At 41.0% G+C, this 16580-nt stretch overlaps 1 protein-coding gene across 1 annotated transcript in view; it reads left to right on the top strand.

Annotated features, from left to right (window-relative positions):
* Positions 1–393: 393 nt before the first annotated feature.
* Positions 394–16580, top strand: part of tbl1x (transducin beta like 1 X-linked) — a 32280-nt gene continuing 16093 nt past the window's right edge. The window contains exon 1 of the mRNA XM_033617702.2: positions 394–698. The gene's annotated coding sequence lies outside the window, so the exon portion shown is untranslated. The remainder of the gene's footprint in view (positions 699–16580) is intronic.

The raw sequence follows: 16580 nt of genomic DNA, 5'->3' as shown, positions 1-16580 counted from the left end.
AACACACTTTAGCGCGGTTTTTCGAGAGCGTGCTATTTTAACGGCGTACGTCGGGCAACCTAGTGTGTATTTTGTGTCTAAAATAAGCGGTGTTTTAGGTGCATATATATATATATATATATATAAGCTATAGGAAACATACAGTAGCTGTGTGGGTACAGCACACAACCCCGGTGGAAGTTAAACGACAGTAGAGGGGCAAGATGTTTACAAAGTAACATTTTAGTGCGTAATACGGGAAGTGACGTGTGCACGGTATAGACTACTGGTGGATTAAGTAATTAACCTGCATGTTTAGTGGTGTTTTTGATATTCAGGTTTAAGGTCAGTTGGCTTTCACCCCCACCACCCCTCTATTCTCTGTCTACGTCTCTCTCCCGCTGCCGCCGCTGTCTCTTTACGTTCCTGTTCTCAGTGAACGCTGAAACTCCACAGAGTAACTAGCCTGCAGCCCCAGCCACAGAAACTCGGGCTTATTCCAACTTTACCGCCAGTTGCGAGCGCGTCTGAGCCATTACTGCTTTGTTAGCACACCAAATTAGTCGACAGTGAGTCACAGCAGCGGCGGTCGGAACTTGAAATATGACGGTAAGCAAAATGGGAGGAAAGTCGTCGCTAGCTTGCTGAAGTTGGAGGTTCTCCTTGTGGAAGAGGAAGAGGTGGCGGCGGACACCACGAGTTCACTCTCACAATAAAAGGTAAGCCAGTTAAAGTGGCATGGTTTTAGGCTGCACTGCATTCAGCCTGCTTCTGTGTTTATGTCTATATGTGTGAGTGCGTGGGGGGGTTTTACGCGAGGACGATAATGACATTCAGAAATTGGTGATTATGGCGTTGATTAGGAGGTTGCCGGCACATAGCTTAGTCACCCTTTAACTCCACACGTGTGTTGAAATTCCTGCTTGTGTCTTTTTAATTTGCTCTTTGTCGGTTTTCCAAACAACCTACTTTCCTGAGACTGTGTTTTCCACACTCACATTACACCTTGGAAGCTGGGCTGTGGACTACTTTGCAAAATAATAAGTTTTAGAGGTTGAATGTTGTCCCATTTTTGGTGAATTATTGGGATATATACTTTGCTCTTACTAGCACAATAGAAACCCTCAACCTCATATAGTTGCACTAGCCTATTCTAATATGATTTATACATATATTTATGTTGCCATACAGACTATAAGAAAGCTCATGAGTGGGGGGGGCACTGCCACCAGCTTTTAAGAGACAGTTCATGTTACTGTATAACTACAATGTGAAGCTGTTTCCTGACTCTGTGTCAACACAGGCACCAATTTCTCCAACTGAAGCTTGAGGACATAGTGATTTCACATCCACAGAACATTTAATAAAACCAGTTGAGGGACCCTATAAATTCTGCTTATTTTCCAGTTAGTAGCCCTGGCTGCTCTCTGTAGTTCCTGGAATAATGGGATACAGCGTGTACAGACACAGTTAAGATGTCTCGTCTAGCCTCTGAGCATCAAAGTGTTTATTATCTTCATTAAGGCAAAGACATGAGAGGCATTCAGATGAAAATAACTGCTAAAGCACACTGCTGTTTTGAAGCCTGATTCTACTTCAATGGCCCAAATAATTAATGCCAAAGTGATGCCCCCGTTTTCGTCTTGACACAGTGGCTGTTGTGTAGTCACAATATCAGGCAGTGTTGTTTGGCTGCTGAAATTAGAAGGAGATATTTTAATGAAGAAGTTGCCCTCTTTGATGAGGAGACACTGACCAGACTTGATGTGACATTTTAGCGGCCACCGTTTTGGGTTTTTTGAATGGTAAGCCATTGGTCATAAGCCGGAAGACACCTACTACTCTCCACTAATGTCACAGTCACCACAGAGATACAACAATTGTTGTTAGCATTGGATTCATTTAGGCTGTAAATAAAGAGAAAAGCAGTGTTTTTTTTCTGGAATTTCATTGTGCCAGGTTATGTAATAGGGCTATCACTTTTAACCAAGGTGAAAGAGTTAATAATGACCATGTTCGTTTTTGTAATGAATTCCAAATTTTATCATCAAATTGGTGTTGTTTTGTGACATCGTAACACAACAGATAGCTTTTTATTTGTTGTCTTAGTTATGTTCCTGTCAGGCAGTCCACAGACAGCTTGACCTTTACCCAATATTCTTGCATCTATAGCGTGAAATCCAAGATGCTTCCATGCATTTGGTGTCATGATTATTTGCTTAGCACAGCTTGTTCGTTTACTCCATTTTGTGTTAACTTATACCCCATTTCCACCAAAATTAGTGTGTATATGCAGGTGTTAAAGCCCCCTTAAATGTGATGAACTCTACATTTCTGTTTTTTTTTCTGGTGTGTCCAGTTTGACGTCACATGTGCGCTGGAAAACGAGATTAGTAAAAAGTAGAGGGCAGCATGGAGACCACGGAAAATGTTACAATGGTTAGGCTACTTCTTGTTTATATCTTTTACTTATTCAGTCTCTCTTTCAAATTAGTCTTGCTTATTAATTTGTAATGGTGTTTGAGTGCTGCTGGATGGAGACGAATGGAATTTGTGGCTAAGATAACAGGGAGTCGCAGAAGTTACTGACAGTTGTACCAGAAAAGGGGCGAAAATTAGCATGTCCGTCTGGGTGTCATGTTTCCATCACTGCCGATTGGAGTTGGAGCTGATGAATAACCGTGACTAGTGCAGTGTCATTTGTCCTGGGAGTGAATGCAGAGTGTAACCTTTCCCACTAAAGACAAAAGCCAGATGTTGGTGGGTTTTTTGGTCCAGTGGAAAGAGGCTAAAGCAATAGCCTGTTGCACCATATAGTTAGCATTTTAGCATTCAGTTAATATAGTATGTGGACTTATAAGGCGAGATAAATATAGAGTGACAGTACAAATTAAAGATTCGAAATAAAATGTAGATTCAAGTTAAAAAAATCAGCTGCTCAAGATTTTGTTCTGCACGTTCAAAGAGCCTTGTCTGATATAATGCATAAAAGTGTGACAGTGCGTCACATTAAACACCAGTTTAAAGACTTAATGTAGCCATTTTGCTGATATTTCCCATATCTACTCAAATTTCAAAGTATTCTTGTTAACATTCGCACACAGAGTCCAACCATATTGCCCTACCCTATTTGTGTGTTTACCAGTTTTGTCACCCAACCTAAGGACCTGCAGATAACCCTACTTGCAGTGGTTACAAAAACAGGTTTAGTGCTGTCTATTTAAAGAACAATAGGTGTTTTATTATGTCTTAATTGCATGTTTAAACTTAACGTCCCACATTTGCATTTATTGATCCTTAAATGTGTTCTTGTCAGTGTCTAAAGTCAGTGCTACCTCTCATTATTTTTACAGAGTGAGTAGCTGTAAGTTTTCCCAATGCTTCATAGATTTTGAATCATCCCTAGTTAACATGTTGTTATTAGGAGCTTTTATTGTCTTTCTTTTAATTTGGTGCTTCAGAAGACAGACACAGTTGCCTTTATGCCGAGTCCTCAGAGGGCATCAGTTGATAATGTTGTTGGCCTACAGGTTATTGTCTGTCTGCCTCTTGCTCAGTGACAGGATTTGAAGATGAAACGTGTTGTTTTTGGTTTCAGTGCGTATGCCGTCTGACAAAAGTGGATGGCCTATCATATGTGAAGAATCATAACTCATTCATCTGATGGCTTCCATGGCTTGCGTTCAGGCAAAGAGGAGGCAACAGCCAATCCGGCGTACATTGTCTTAGACTCTGTGTTCAAAACAAAAATGTATCCCCTGCTCATAAGTAGGGCAAGGAAGTCCCTGAGAAAGCCCATGTCAGCCTTGTGGTGCTGCAAAGCTCTGTATCGGGCTGTCCAAATATTTCTGTAGCAGTATTTATTTATGATAGGCCATGGGGGGAAGTGAGCCATTCTCTCCCTCCGCAAGAGTCGTACAGTGTGCATGGGCTACCAGCCAACTGGCAGACTAGTGGTTACTCTGAAATAACGCCCATACAAGTTCTGGCTAGTTCAAGGCTATGGTTATTTATTTGGATTTATTTTGGATTCAGGGCGGCTCTGTTTATAGTTGCGTGAACTTTTGTCTGTTGTGCCTTGACTCTGTACTTGTGCGTGTATTCAAATTAAAGCAAGTAGGAGGAAACCACATGCCTTTAAGGGTGTGTTAAGTCTTCAACTGTGTCTAGCAGCTCATCAGTTTCTGTTTCCCTTTTGTGTGAAATCGTCACAGCTAATGATTGACATTTGCTGTTAATAGGGCACGTTCACTTTTTAGAGCACATCTCTCTGTGTGAGGTTACATTCAGTCAGTAGACACAGACGCTGTTTCACAGGGTCAATCTGCCAGCACAAACAGGTCATCTTATATTAATATTGCCAACATGTAATGAAGAAAAAAGACTAGGATCTATGGTGCTATCATTCTAGTGAGCCTCTGAAGTAGGCTGATCATTTTTTACTAGTTTTACAGCACTATTACTGCTGATGGATGACTGTTGAGGAAGTTGTGCAAGTACATGCATGCCACAGTGTGAAACATCTTTACTAAAGGGAATTTTGTTTCGCCCGTTAGCCTTTCTTTTCCTGACAGATACTTTGTGTATTGTTCACCAGTGAAGTAAAAGTAAAGACAAGTTTGTGCTCTCAAACAGCCTACATAAAGAGAACAACATCTAAAAGATATCGCTGAAACATGAATTTGTATCATCATGTACTGATGATTCAATCAGGAGAGTTTCATACCTATAAACGCCATTGCTCCAATTGGCAGTTGAATGGGACAGATATGTATTTCATTTTTTGCTATGATACTTTACTGCTTGTGTAAATATTGCAACAATGAGACAGTGTTATAGTAAGTGTTGCAACATTCAGTAGAGAAAGGCCAGAAATACGTCTGAGCTGTGACATTGGTTGTGCAACAACAGAGAGAGCACTGACAAGTTTATTTATTAACTGTAAAATGGTGCTCAGCAAATATCTCATTATGGTCACAGCTCTGTAATAACCACATTAGAGGGGCTGTATTTTTTACAATTATGGCATCTCACCCCTTGCTTTTATGGCTGGCCTTTCTGTTTCTAGCATTACCCGCCACTTAAATATCTTTGTTTAATAAAGACTATTTTGAGCAATGTTGTACATGAATGAACGGCTACCAAACTTACATGAGTCTTTGAATTTTCATGAGAGATCTGTTTTATATGTACTCAGGTTATCTGTCAAAAGCTTTGTTCTGGCAGCCAGTGGTAGGGTTAGGGCTGGGTATAACCCAAATCACAATAGCCCCTTTTACACTGCATTTTCAAGGTGGTAATTTCACGTTGTTATTCCGCCTCGCCATTCTGTGTTAAAGGTACAGTTGCGAAATGGGGGGACAGAGTTGCCTTTAACGTGGCACCAGAAGTAGTTACAGCGCCAAAATGACTTCTGTATAACTGGGACAGCTGGCAGTTCAGGATCATGAGTGGCACGGGTATGACTTTATGACAACATGTTATGAATGCAGCCCTCTGTGGGAGATTGAAAAGAAGCTGTTAGCAGTTAGCAGCTAACTCAAAGAAGAAGAACAGTAGCCCAATATGTCTGTAAATTGGGAAAACAATGAGGTCTGGGAGCTCTTTATTCTCTGAGCAAAGGACCAAATATACCGCCACATAAAGGGATGGTAAATGATTGTTAAATGTGCCATGTTATAGCATTGTTGTTATTTATAAAGCATTGCTGACGCATATGTTAGATGTCACATTAGAGGCCAACACAACCTTGTTTGGTTCTGTGTAAAAAATGCAAAGCCGGCATGAAGAGGGGACGTCGCAGCAGCCCTATAACACAATCTCCTTGTAAAAAGGGCTAACGTCTGTTTACAATTACTTCTGAGTGTAACAATCCTCACATCATTTAGCGCAAATCAAATTGCACTGAACAATCGCTGCCTCAATTGATAAGCTTTTAGCCACCTAAAAATAGCCCACCCAAAAACTCTTATCAGTTCAACTGTACGCTACATTTTGAATAATTTCACCGCTTTACCTTGCCATTAGACAATCTTTTCCAACAGGGAATTGAAGCCGTTAAGTCACCAGAATCCTTTTACACACAGTAATTTTACTTAACAAAACAGTGAGTTGCTGGTCTACTGCCACCTTTAGGGGCAGGGTCAAAATGTTATTTCACATAAACACTGTATTTTTTAAAACTTTTACACAGTTTATATTCATTCACATACACAATTCACTGCATACGAGTAATGCTACCTATAAATTGATTTCATACAGTTTAATTTAGTTATTGTTACTAAATAACATGATTCAGTAATAACCGTCAATTCTTTTTTTCATTCACTGTACTCAACAAAATGACACAGTGTCATACAATACATGCAGTCAGCCAGTTGCTCCATCCGGCCAGTGCTTGAAAAAGTAAAATTTTCCAGACATTGCTTTACGAGAACTGTTACTCACCTTCTCAACTGTCTTCGCTCTGCTTTGCTGGTGTCAGTCTCGACTCATAGTTCCGGAGAATGTGAGGAGAGCGTGACATGCAAAGACAGATCCAGGCAGGCCTGTTTACCTCACAGATGAAATGGCGGTCAGTATAAACAACATACGATTTGACAGGCGAAAGAACATTCTTTGCGTCTTTTAGAAAAATATACGACTGGGTTGACAATGATGTGCGGTCCTAAAAGAGTTAAGCTCAGCGCAGTTTGTGTTTAGCAAGGTGTTGACGATTGAAGCAGAGACCATGGCATCCATGGCATCCATGGCGCACAGCTTTATCCAAACTTATGTGCTTGTGTGCAACTCTTATTGATCTTCCTATAGCACCTGGACAAACATTTTGTTTTGCGAAGCATCACCAAGTTCAGACAGAGCACCAATATGTAGTTGTGTAGGAACCAATAAGCAGAACTGAAATTTAAATTTCTCAGTGATTTCTTTGGAATCGTTATTTCGGAACCGATTCTAATTTGGGACTGGTTCTTGATACCCGACCCAAGGTAGGGTACAGGCTACAATCACACTGCTTCGACAACACTGCTACAGAAATGCAACGACCATCTTTAGGATGTTAGTGAAAGTTTCATGTTCGCCGCTACAGGGTTTGTAATTTCCTACTCCTTGTCATTTGAAGCTCAACGTCATACCACAGTCTGGCCTAACCAGTGGTGTAGGCGGATAAAAGGACAAGCATAATATTTGGGCAAATGTTGTACATGCATGCACTGAATCCAGTTATTGCCTCATAAGAAGGCTATGTTTGTGGCCCAGAGTCTTTATGAAATAGCATATATGTACTAGTGTTGGTATCTCATGATTGTTTGTATTTTATAATTGTAGTACCCATACAGATCTAAAATTCTCCATATTTTCAGTTTCTAAACTAACAGCCTTAACAATGTGAACTCTGAGTTCTTTCTGGTTACAAAAAGACATGGCAATCATTGCAAAACATTCATTGAATGTGCAGACAATTGCTTAGCGGTGTAGAGAACGCACACACACACACACACACACACACACACACACACACACACACACACTACGAAAGGAAATCTTGGGTGTGTGGTATTAATGCTGTGTCGTACTGTGTAAATGTTAGGTAAAGAAACAGTCAGGGGAAAGCTTAGAATGAAGATCAGAATTTCAGTTGTCTGCCGTGTTTGTTTGACCCTGATGTCAGATGGAAGGAAAGCTCAAGGAGAGTGGGGGGTATTTAGGGTGGCATGAGCAGCTGTTGACAGAGAAGCAAGATCTTCTGGTCACCATAGCAACACTTGTATTGCCCACACTGGTGTGTCTCTGTGTTTACAGCTTATTTGTGCAATCCTCATCTTGCTGAAAAAAGAATTGCCTGGCTGAGGCCTCTGTGTCGACTATTACGATCTCAAGTTCATGTCTTTTGTGTTGCTGAATGGATGCAGAAATATACATTTATGTGACAAAATAAAAAGGTTGAAATGATAAAATCCTTTGTGTTTTTTTCCTCTTAGTAACCTGCACTTACGTAAATTCTTGTGAAGACATACTGTATGTTCCCATAAAGATGTGATAGTTTCAGTTCCTGTCGGCGGTGGAGACAATGGCTGCATTTACAATATGTCAACACAACCAGAAGACTAGTGCCAGAATACAGATTTTACAGTTTATTTTGACATAATGTACGGATCATTTACTCTCAATTTTAGATGCAGTACACAGGAACTTGTGGCTCATGCAACATAGGCGCACAAAGCATGCACTGGCCTAGATTTGAAGCCACCTCATTTTACTACCTTATCATTGTTGTACAGTGAATTTGACTATATAAAAGAGATTGTGTTCAGTTGTTCACTCTGTGTCTTTGACGGGTTAAAGTGGAGGGACGAATTATCCTGTTTAAATGTTATCTGCACGTGCATTGACATAACTGTAATGGCACTGTGCTGAATGAAGGGTTGTTATTTATTGTCTTAGTGTGAAGTAACAAATGCTGGGGCTTCTGCTTCATTCTTAGAGCATTAGGGAAAGATGTTTGTTTTGTATGTATGTGCCACCCTGAGCATCAAAAGAGCGCTCTCTGCCCCACAATCTCCTCCGCACAACGTATTTACTTGCCACCCACCCCCACACAGTCATATACACATGCATGCCCTACAGCGACTGGCGCCTTGTGTGCTTACATGCACATATGAAACCATGATATTTTGAGAAACCAGAAAATCAAAGTGTTTTCATGCTCTGCAATAACCTGGTTAGTGTAAAAGCTGTCTGGACAATAATCTGATTTTTTTTCCCTACCCTGCGCTATATCCTTGAGCCATGGCTGGCATATTAAAGACATGATAATATGATGTATTGTGTGAGATGTTGTCACTGTAAAATTATATATGATAACATAAGAAAATTTCATGAAGCCTGTTGTGGCTCTAAAGAGAGCTGCACTAAGGTCACATTCACACTGGCACTATTTGGTCCGCATTAAACAAACTCTAGTCCCCTTCCAGGGATAGTTCGGTTGGTTTGGAGTGGTGTGAACACTCATTCGAACTCTGGTGCGTACCAAACGAGTAAACCCTGGTCTGCTCGAAAACTGGGGGTCTCGGTTCACTTGCAAGTGAACCCTGGTGCGGTTCGCTAACATTCGGAAAGGCAAACAGATTATCCAGTGAACCAGGCGGAGGAAGTGAACCAAAGAGAGGAAGTGACGTAGAGTGCAGTGCATTTTAGGTAGAAAAAAACCCCAAAGCCAACAGCGTGAACCGGGAGAACCAGAGGTTAAAAAAAGGAAAAGTTGGAAAATGTCTCATGGGCAGACGTGGAGCAGTGAGAACACCAGAGTAAAAACAGAAACATTTGGTGGTGCTCCATTGTTTTTATGGTGACCAAGCCGGCTGAAGGGGGTGGATTTCTGTTTTCAGTTGACCAATTGATGATCCAGGTTTTCTTATTCCTCGTGCTTTTTTCCTTCCTGGTCAGTGGTAGTTTTGGGCAGTACTGCCCCCAAACGAGCGGCTGTTGTAACTGCGTGACCTTGTCCAGGCAGTTTGGTCCACTTTAAAAAGTGCAGTGTGAAAGTGAACCGAACCAAATGAAGGTGTGAAATTTTTTCGACATTCCCCGCCCAATTGAACCCTCCTTGTGGGTACATGTAAATGAAACTTCTTTTTTTTTTTAACATAAACGCTACCTAATAAATTTGCCGTTTACAAGCAGAAACTCACAGTTTTGATAGCGCTCCAATGAGGTATAAAATTTTTGATTTCCTAGTTATTTGAATAAAAAAAGAGAAAAGTCTGATGCATCGAATTCGATGCCTTCGTGTTTTTAAACTGGCGATTACAAGTTTGATTATGTTGTAGGAGTGTAATGCTGAATCTCGGGAGTTCTTTTTTTAAAGTTTAGGGGACTAAAACTACCCTTTAACCTGGTGTTTAGACCAAAAATATCCCTGACTAATATATATATACAAGGATCTGCATTGGTATGGGCAAGGTGAAATAATATTCAGGAAGATATAACTCTGATCTCATCTCCAATTCTTACTCATATACCCATCGATAAATTAATAGGTATGTTTTGTTCTTTTTGTGTATGTTATTGTCCACATCAATGGGCAGCAACCCAGGAGTTCTCTTCTTTGAGCAATGCCGATATCCTTTGTTTCTACAGAGAATGCTAAATGACTGCAATAGGCAAGTGGGAGTTGTCATTTTTATTTGATGCTAATGGCTTCAGCATGAGGCTGGATCTTAGGTCCGACGCCCCCGATTAGGAGCCATCATAATGAATCTCTTCAGTGATCTTGCTGTCTGTCACTGTCCCCCATCCATCCCCCTGGGAGAAAATACATTTGATGGTGGCGCCTGTGAATGTGCAGTTCTCCATTGAAAGAGAAAAAATACATACCTCACACTATATTGCTGCAAATCTATCAAGGTGCATATCTTAGATTTGTAATTCTTGTGAGGATAGCATTGGAGCAGGTGTGCAGTAACAGTAGCTGTTGTAGTGCACAAAATACCTCTTCTAATGTGTTACCTCGATGACCTCTTTCATTGTTAACTGTTGAAAGAACCAGTCGATTAGGCCCACTGATTCCAAGGGTGGCCAGCTCTGTGCGTGCATGTGTGTGGAGAGCCAACAGTCTGCAGGTTTTCATTCCAACTGATCACCTCAGCAGGTTATTTCACAAATGAGTTCTTCCCCTTTACTTACAGGAGTGCTAATCAGTGGGTAGCGTCTTTGGTTGGAATGAAAACCTGCAGACTGTTGTCTCTCATGGCGTGGGAGAAGTGTTTCCCCTGGAGACTGAAGGCTCCCATCCCCCACCGTTCGCCGACCTACATTGCCTGTCGCTAAGTGACTCATTGAGAGAGGCAAAGAATAATGCACAAATGGTTGTTGTGATTACCTGTGTGGGGATCATTATTTATCACCCTGCTCCCATTCCACCACCCCCCCCCCACCCCCCCCCCCCCCCCTCGATTCCCCTCCCCCACTCTATCGCTCTCACTCCCCTCCCCCCCTCAAGACTGCAGCCCAACCAGAAGCTTCAAAGGCGGGTTTTACTCAGCAGAGCAGTTCAAGAGAAAATGGCTGCTGTTTCCAGGTCTTGTTTGCACATCTGTCAGGAGGTGACTGTTCAGGAGAAAATGGGGTCCCTGGTATGCTGGTTTTCAACATCATTCTTTTCAAAACCTGCATGAGTAGGAGACGGCTGGTTGTGTAGCTCTCATCGCTACATTATTTCTGCATCAAATGTTTATGTTCAGAAAGCACTTTATTTGGTCTAAGTGATCATTGGATGGTTTTATATGATAAGCCCCATTTAGAGTGTTGTTCAAGGAGTTATTTGCAGTGGCATGTTTGATTTAACCGTGTTAGCTGACATCTAAAAAATAGTGTTGAAATTGGCTACCAAAGCCACCAAAAATGTTTTGCAATCACTTCATTTCATGCTTTTTATGTAACACATAAAGACTATCAGTGTTGTGTCATTGAGATTTAAGAAGGACTAATCAGGTTAAATCTGCAATTGGCTCTTTTAGCTACAATGAAAAAGCCTTTTGCCTGGGGCACGCTGCCAGCATGAGCATTGTGTATGCGTCGTAGAATGCCATCCCTTTTTTGGCTCCTGCGTTAACAGTTTAGAGCAGCCACACTGCCAGTGTGAGTAGTGTCACTCAGCTGCAGAACATCTTGAGGATAGGAGTCTACTTTTTCCGCATGAGGCATGCAATTATTTATTTATTTTTTTAGCAAAAATAGACAGTAAAAAATTGTCTTGTTGATTATATTGACAGTGTACCACCTTACGCTACAGTGGCAATGTTTATGTCTCTCAGACATGATAAAAATGAAATATTTATTATCAACTCAACATTTTCTGTTTCTGTTTCAAATTAAAAGCCCTCTGAAAACAATTCTGTGAACAGAATCTCCTCACTTGTTAACACACAATGCCTTTTATTGTGAAACATTGTCATGACTGTGTTTTTGAAAATGCAGTGGCTTGCGCAGCTCTGTGAGTTTGTAGAGTGCCAACTTTTAATTGTGGAAATACAGTAGTTATAGCAGCAGGTATCTCTGCAGCGGCAACACTGTAAGTGTGAACTACAGCCATTCAGCCAGGTTGCCATCATGCACTGCTCATGTAGGCAGTGTGGCCCGGGCATTAGGTGAAAGCAGGTCTCCAAGCTTGTTTACAGTGAATGATAATTCATGCTGTCTGTATGGCCTCTCTTCTCTCTGAAGATATGCATTCATTCTTAAAAATAACCATCAACAAAATATGAATGTATCTTAATTTCCATTAAGGTTATGACGGTAAAATATATTGTGCAACGGTTGACATGTGTCCACCAGTAGAGATTTGGTAGTATGGTCTCTGCTGCAGGAGCTATTCAGTGCAGGCTTTGTATAGGGCTGGGTCCTGTGATCTCCTGATCATGTGAATACACTTGCTTCCATGGTAATATTATATGGCCAGACATGAAGGGGAAGGGTTACGTGGTAAATTCAGAAACCGGTTACACTTGAAACTTTTGCTTTCAGGAACTTCAAAGCTTCTGTTTTCTCAGAATTTTAGTTTTACAGTTGTGAGTCTTGTTCTTAAGTCTCGTGTCATCTCATGTGAGGCAGACATTCTTTTGTTTGTACGGAAGTTCTAGATTAAAGAAGAAATGTTATGGATGTTATGGTTACTTTAAGTCACTTTTAAAATTTAATTTACAGCACAGTTAGCATATTGTGATTTATAGCCTACTTTTACTGTGATATAAAATTACATATACTGTGATAGAAGATTTTGGTCATATTGCCCACCCTAATATTCTAACCTTAGATATTTCCTCCTTTCTTTTAACTCTGAATGATATCAGAGCTGAATTTGCACCATCTCTCAAAGTGCTGTCTTGTGCACACACCTCAAATATTTTACAAATTAATAATCATCTCTGTTCTTATCTAATACATTTCAATACTTTTGTAATCTATGGGACTGGCTTGTTCCTTTTTTTTTCCAGAGAACTCGTATCATAACACTTTGTCTAAACCTTTGGGTAACAAAAATAACTCTCCTCCATTACATCTCCCCTCAAACTAGTCCCTACAAGCAAGCTCTGTTCCTCACCATATAGCCACATGTATTGGTCAAACCTATTCATGAGTGAACACTTTCTTATTGGCTGTCAGACCTTCCTCTACAATGTGTCTGCACGTGGTAAACCACAGACTCTGGTTGGAGAGCTGTTACGGTTCAGGGGTCATTCAGTTGGATCTTTTAATACTTGCAGATTCAAAATGTCATGCCAGAGCATATCTTAACATAATAACACTATATTAGATGGATATCTTTTACAAGACAATGCTCCACGTCATCAGGAAATTGCTTGAACCTGAGGTAGCGGTGAGCATTGTGTACATCAGCTGTGTAGTGAACGCAGCAGTTCTGCGAAACCTGCTGCTGTCTGTTTCTTTGTATTATTTTTTCTTTTTAACAATCAGCCACAGAACAACTGTGCACTCAGAAGTGACAGTGCGTACAGCCAAATACACAATCCATGTAGTTACATTAGTAAGATGTAGGAAAATGTACTTTGAAGCCTAAATATACGCTTTGTAAGAGGAGGGTGAGTTGTTGTGTAGTCAGATTTGATTACAGTTTAAATGTACCTGTTTTTCAGATGATTAAAATGGAAGACTAAGAGAACACAGGGTGATTCAGTATGAAGGCCTGTTTGGCCACAGCTTCAGGACATAATGCACTCACGGGCGCGAAAGGACAAAGCCCCAGCAGGATGGTGGTGTAGTCTACATCGCCAAATAATTGCTGCAAGATTGCAGTAAACATCCTAAACTTAACCATAATTAGCCGGATGAGCGCAGCAGGTGTTCTCGTCATTGACATATTCATGTTTCCATTTGTCTGTCCTATCTATTGTCTGTCTTTGCTGCTGTCCTCTGTTTGCATTTGGGAATGTTCAAACATGCAAACATGCTTTCAAACAATTGTTATTCAGTGTAAGAGACCATGAAGTGAAAATAATAATGCAAAGTACAGGAAAGTGTAGGTCAAATAAAAACTAATAAAATGCCTTGTATAACTGTCAGTTGCTCCCATTTTTGTACTTAAATGTTGTCATCTCTGGGTCCAGACACTGGGTCTGTTGCAACAGTGTCTTGTCACACCAAGAACAATTGCTCATTTCCTCGTGTTGTCTGTAATGCGTAATTGGCAAGTCACTGTTCTAATCTGCAAGTTGAAAGAATATATACAACAGTGTGAGGACTTTCTGAGGAGAAACTTAATTCGGCATGATGAAAAAGTAACAGATGTATTTGTATGCAGTGCCGATTTCAGCCAGAACTGGGTAGAAAACAAATTGTACTGGTAAATGAGATGTAGTGCAGAGAGCATGCAAGGCAGCTCCATTGTTTGAGTTTTGTGGGTGAGTTCAAATTAAATTTGAATTGACACATATGTTACAGTAACAGCTGCAGTGCTGGGCAGGCTTATAACATTAAACGGCTTGTTGCCGTGTTAAATGAACACATCCGTCTTTGCCTCAGATACACACAGTGTGAGAATTACACCTTGTTTTACTGCTGATGAGAGTAAATCAATTTGTTTCATGTAACACATAATCTGGTCTCATTCCTCAGATGTATTGATACTCTGCACTTTTAATTGGCTTTCTTGTAAGGTTGAAGTTGTTAATGGTGGTGAGATTTGATCCATATTGCCATAGCAACCGTATATACGTGGAATAGTTGTTGTGTTGGGGATTGGAGGTTGCTTGCATTATTTTCAGGGTCCTCTTGATTTCATTTGCATCTTAGTGAAATGCCCGCCCATACCATCTGGGCTTCTGGACTTCTGTGTAAAAACATGACTCTAAATGAGGTTTCCTGTGCCCTCTTTAAGCTGCAGTATCACATTATTACAACAACTATAACCAAGGATGTGTGCTGTTATATTGTGTCTACTGTAAACAGTGTTTTTGTAGTAGCAGCCTTATATGCAGGTGTTTATTCCTTTGTGGTGTCTTTCTCCTTATTCAGAGGGATCATATCTCCAGGCTTTGACTCCACTTATCACTTCAGTGGATAAAAACCTCAGAGCCATTGCCGAGGTTAGCATTTTGTCTGGTCTCCCGGAAGGCACATTGTTTGGTCAAAGGAGGCTTGGATGCCCAGGGAGTTGTGTAATGGATGGTGGCATCATGGGCCCATCTGATAGAGGGATTATTGCTGCTGCCCTGCACCAATGGGCCCTGAGCCCCTCCAGGCTGCCTGTTAATTACGTTTCCAGTTGTTTGGTATGTAGCTGTGGCGGCCTTGGGAGCAGCGGCTGCTTCGCTTTGATGTGGCTACCCCTAGTCATATATGTAAGCCAAAGATAAACACAGTGGCGGTGGTCAAATCAGGGCACGTTGGCTAATGTAGACAAGCTCAGTGTTGTTGTGCTTGCTGGCAGAATAGAGCACCGAGCATTTGCCTTTGAGTGAGAGTTTTGCTTGTTGATCTAAATAGGAATGAGAATATGAAATAGTGAGATCAAAGCACTATTTGCTTTTTCTAGTAACATTTCTGTGAGATCCTGTTCTGCTTTTTTGCAGGATTTTCTTTTACTTGAGGTCTAACTTTAAGGTTACCTGCAGAGTTTTTGACCTCTAGTAACATGGTGGAGCTGTTTATTTATGAGCAGGCCCCCGTTCTGTTTGTTTTGTGCACACGCACGTGGATGCCCATGCACACCATACACACCATTTAAATCAAGTTCCTTACCCTCTTAGAGCGAGATCAGCTGCCATATAACAGGGACAATAAATGATGGTTATTGCCATATTATGCTGTTGTTATTAGATGCATATGTTGTGTGTTACATGTCGCATGAGAGGCAGACGCTGTTTTACATCATGCCCGTCATGCCTCTTTTGCATCTGAAACGCTGGCATGCTATCTAAAATCACACACTCGAGTGGCAGTATGCTGGCATTGTTTGGTTCTGCATAAAAAAATGCAGAGCCAGCGCAATGGAGGGTCTTCATCATGGCCCAGTCGTGGGATTTCTGACTTACACCTGGCTGTAAAGCACCAACAAAGGTAGAGAAGTAAAAACACTGTCAGTTAGAAAACACCAATGTGAACAATACAGGATTTAAAATGGTTAAAAATCTGCTTTGCAACATCAAGAATACACACTTTGAGTTTTGGTGAATGTCAGCTTTTGTTCGTCTAACATGGCACTCTTTCACTGCACTCCCTTTTATATTCAAAAATAAAAATGACACTTCATTTTGTGGCTGCACCAGTTGCAGAAGTTGTTTTAGTTCCAGCCCTTAACATGTCTGCTGTGGCACAATAAAGGCAGACTCCATCTGAAAGAATATACCAAGGTGAAAGTGAATAATTCATGTTGAGTAACATGTTCAAGCCCTCTGGCTGTATGCCCACTGGTAATTGGGACAACACCATTCTCTGTCTATTTTGCTCGATCTCTCTTGTTGCTACGCTACCAAAGGGGAACTTGAGTGGGCCTGGACAGTGTTTGGAATGAAAGTTGGACAGCCTTGCAGTCTTCATACCTGACACCAGCACCACCTCACCCCCGTTATTTCTCTTTGTATTCT

This window comes from Epinephelus lanceolatus, chromosome 14 (assembly GCF_041903045.1).
Source record: "Epinephelus lanceolatus isolate andai-2023 chromosome 14, ASM4190304v1, whole genome shotgun sequence".
In the NCBI taxonomy this organism is placed as follows: domain Eukaryota; kingdom Metazoa; phylum Chordata; class Actinopteri; order Perciformes; family Serranidae; genus Epinephelus; species Epinephelus lanceolatus.
This window is presented reverse-complemented; position numbering and strand designations above follow the sequence as displayed.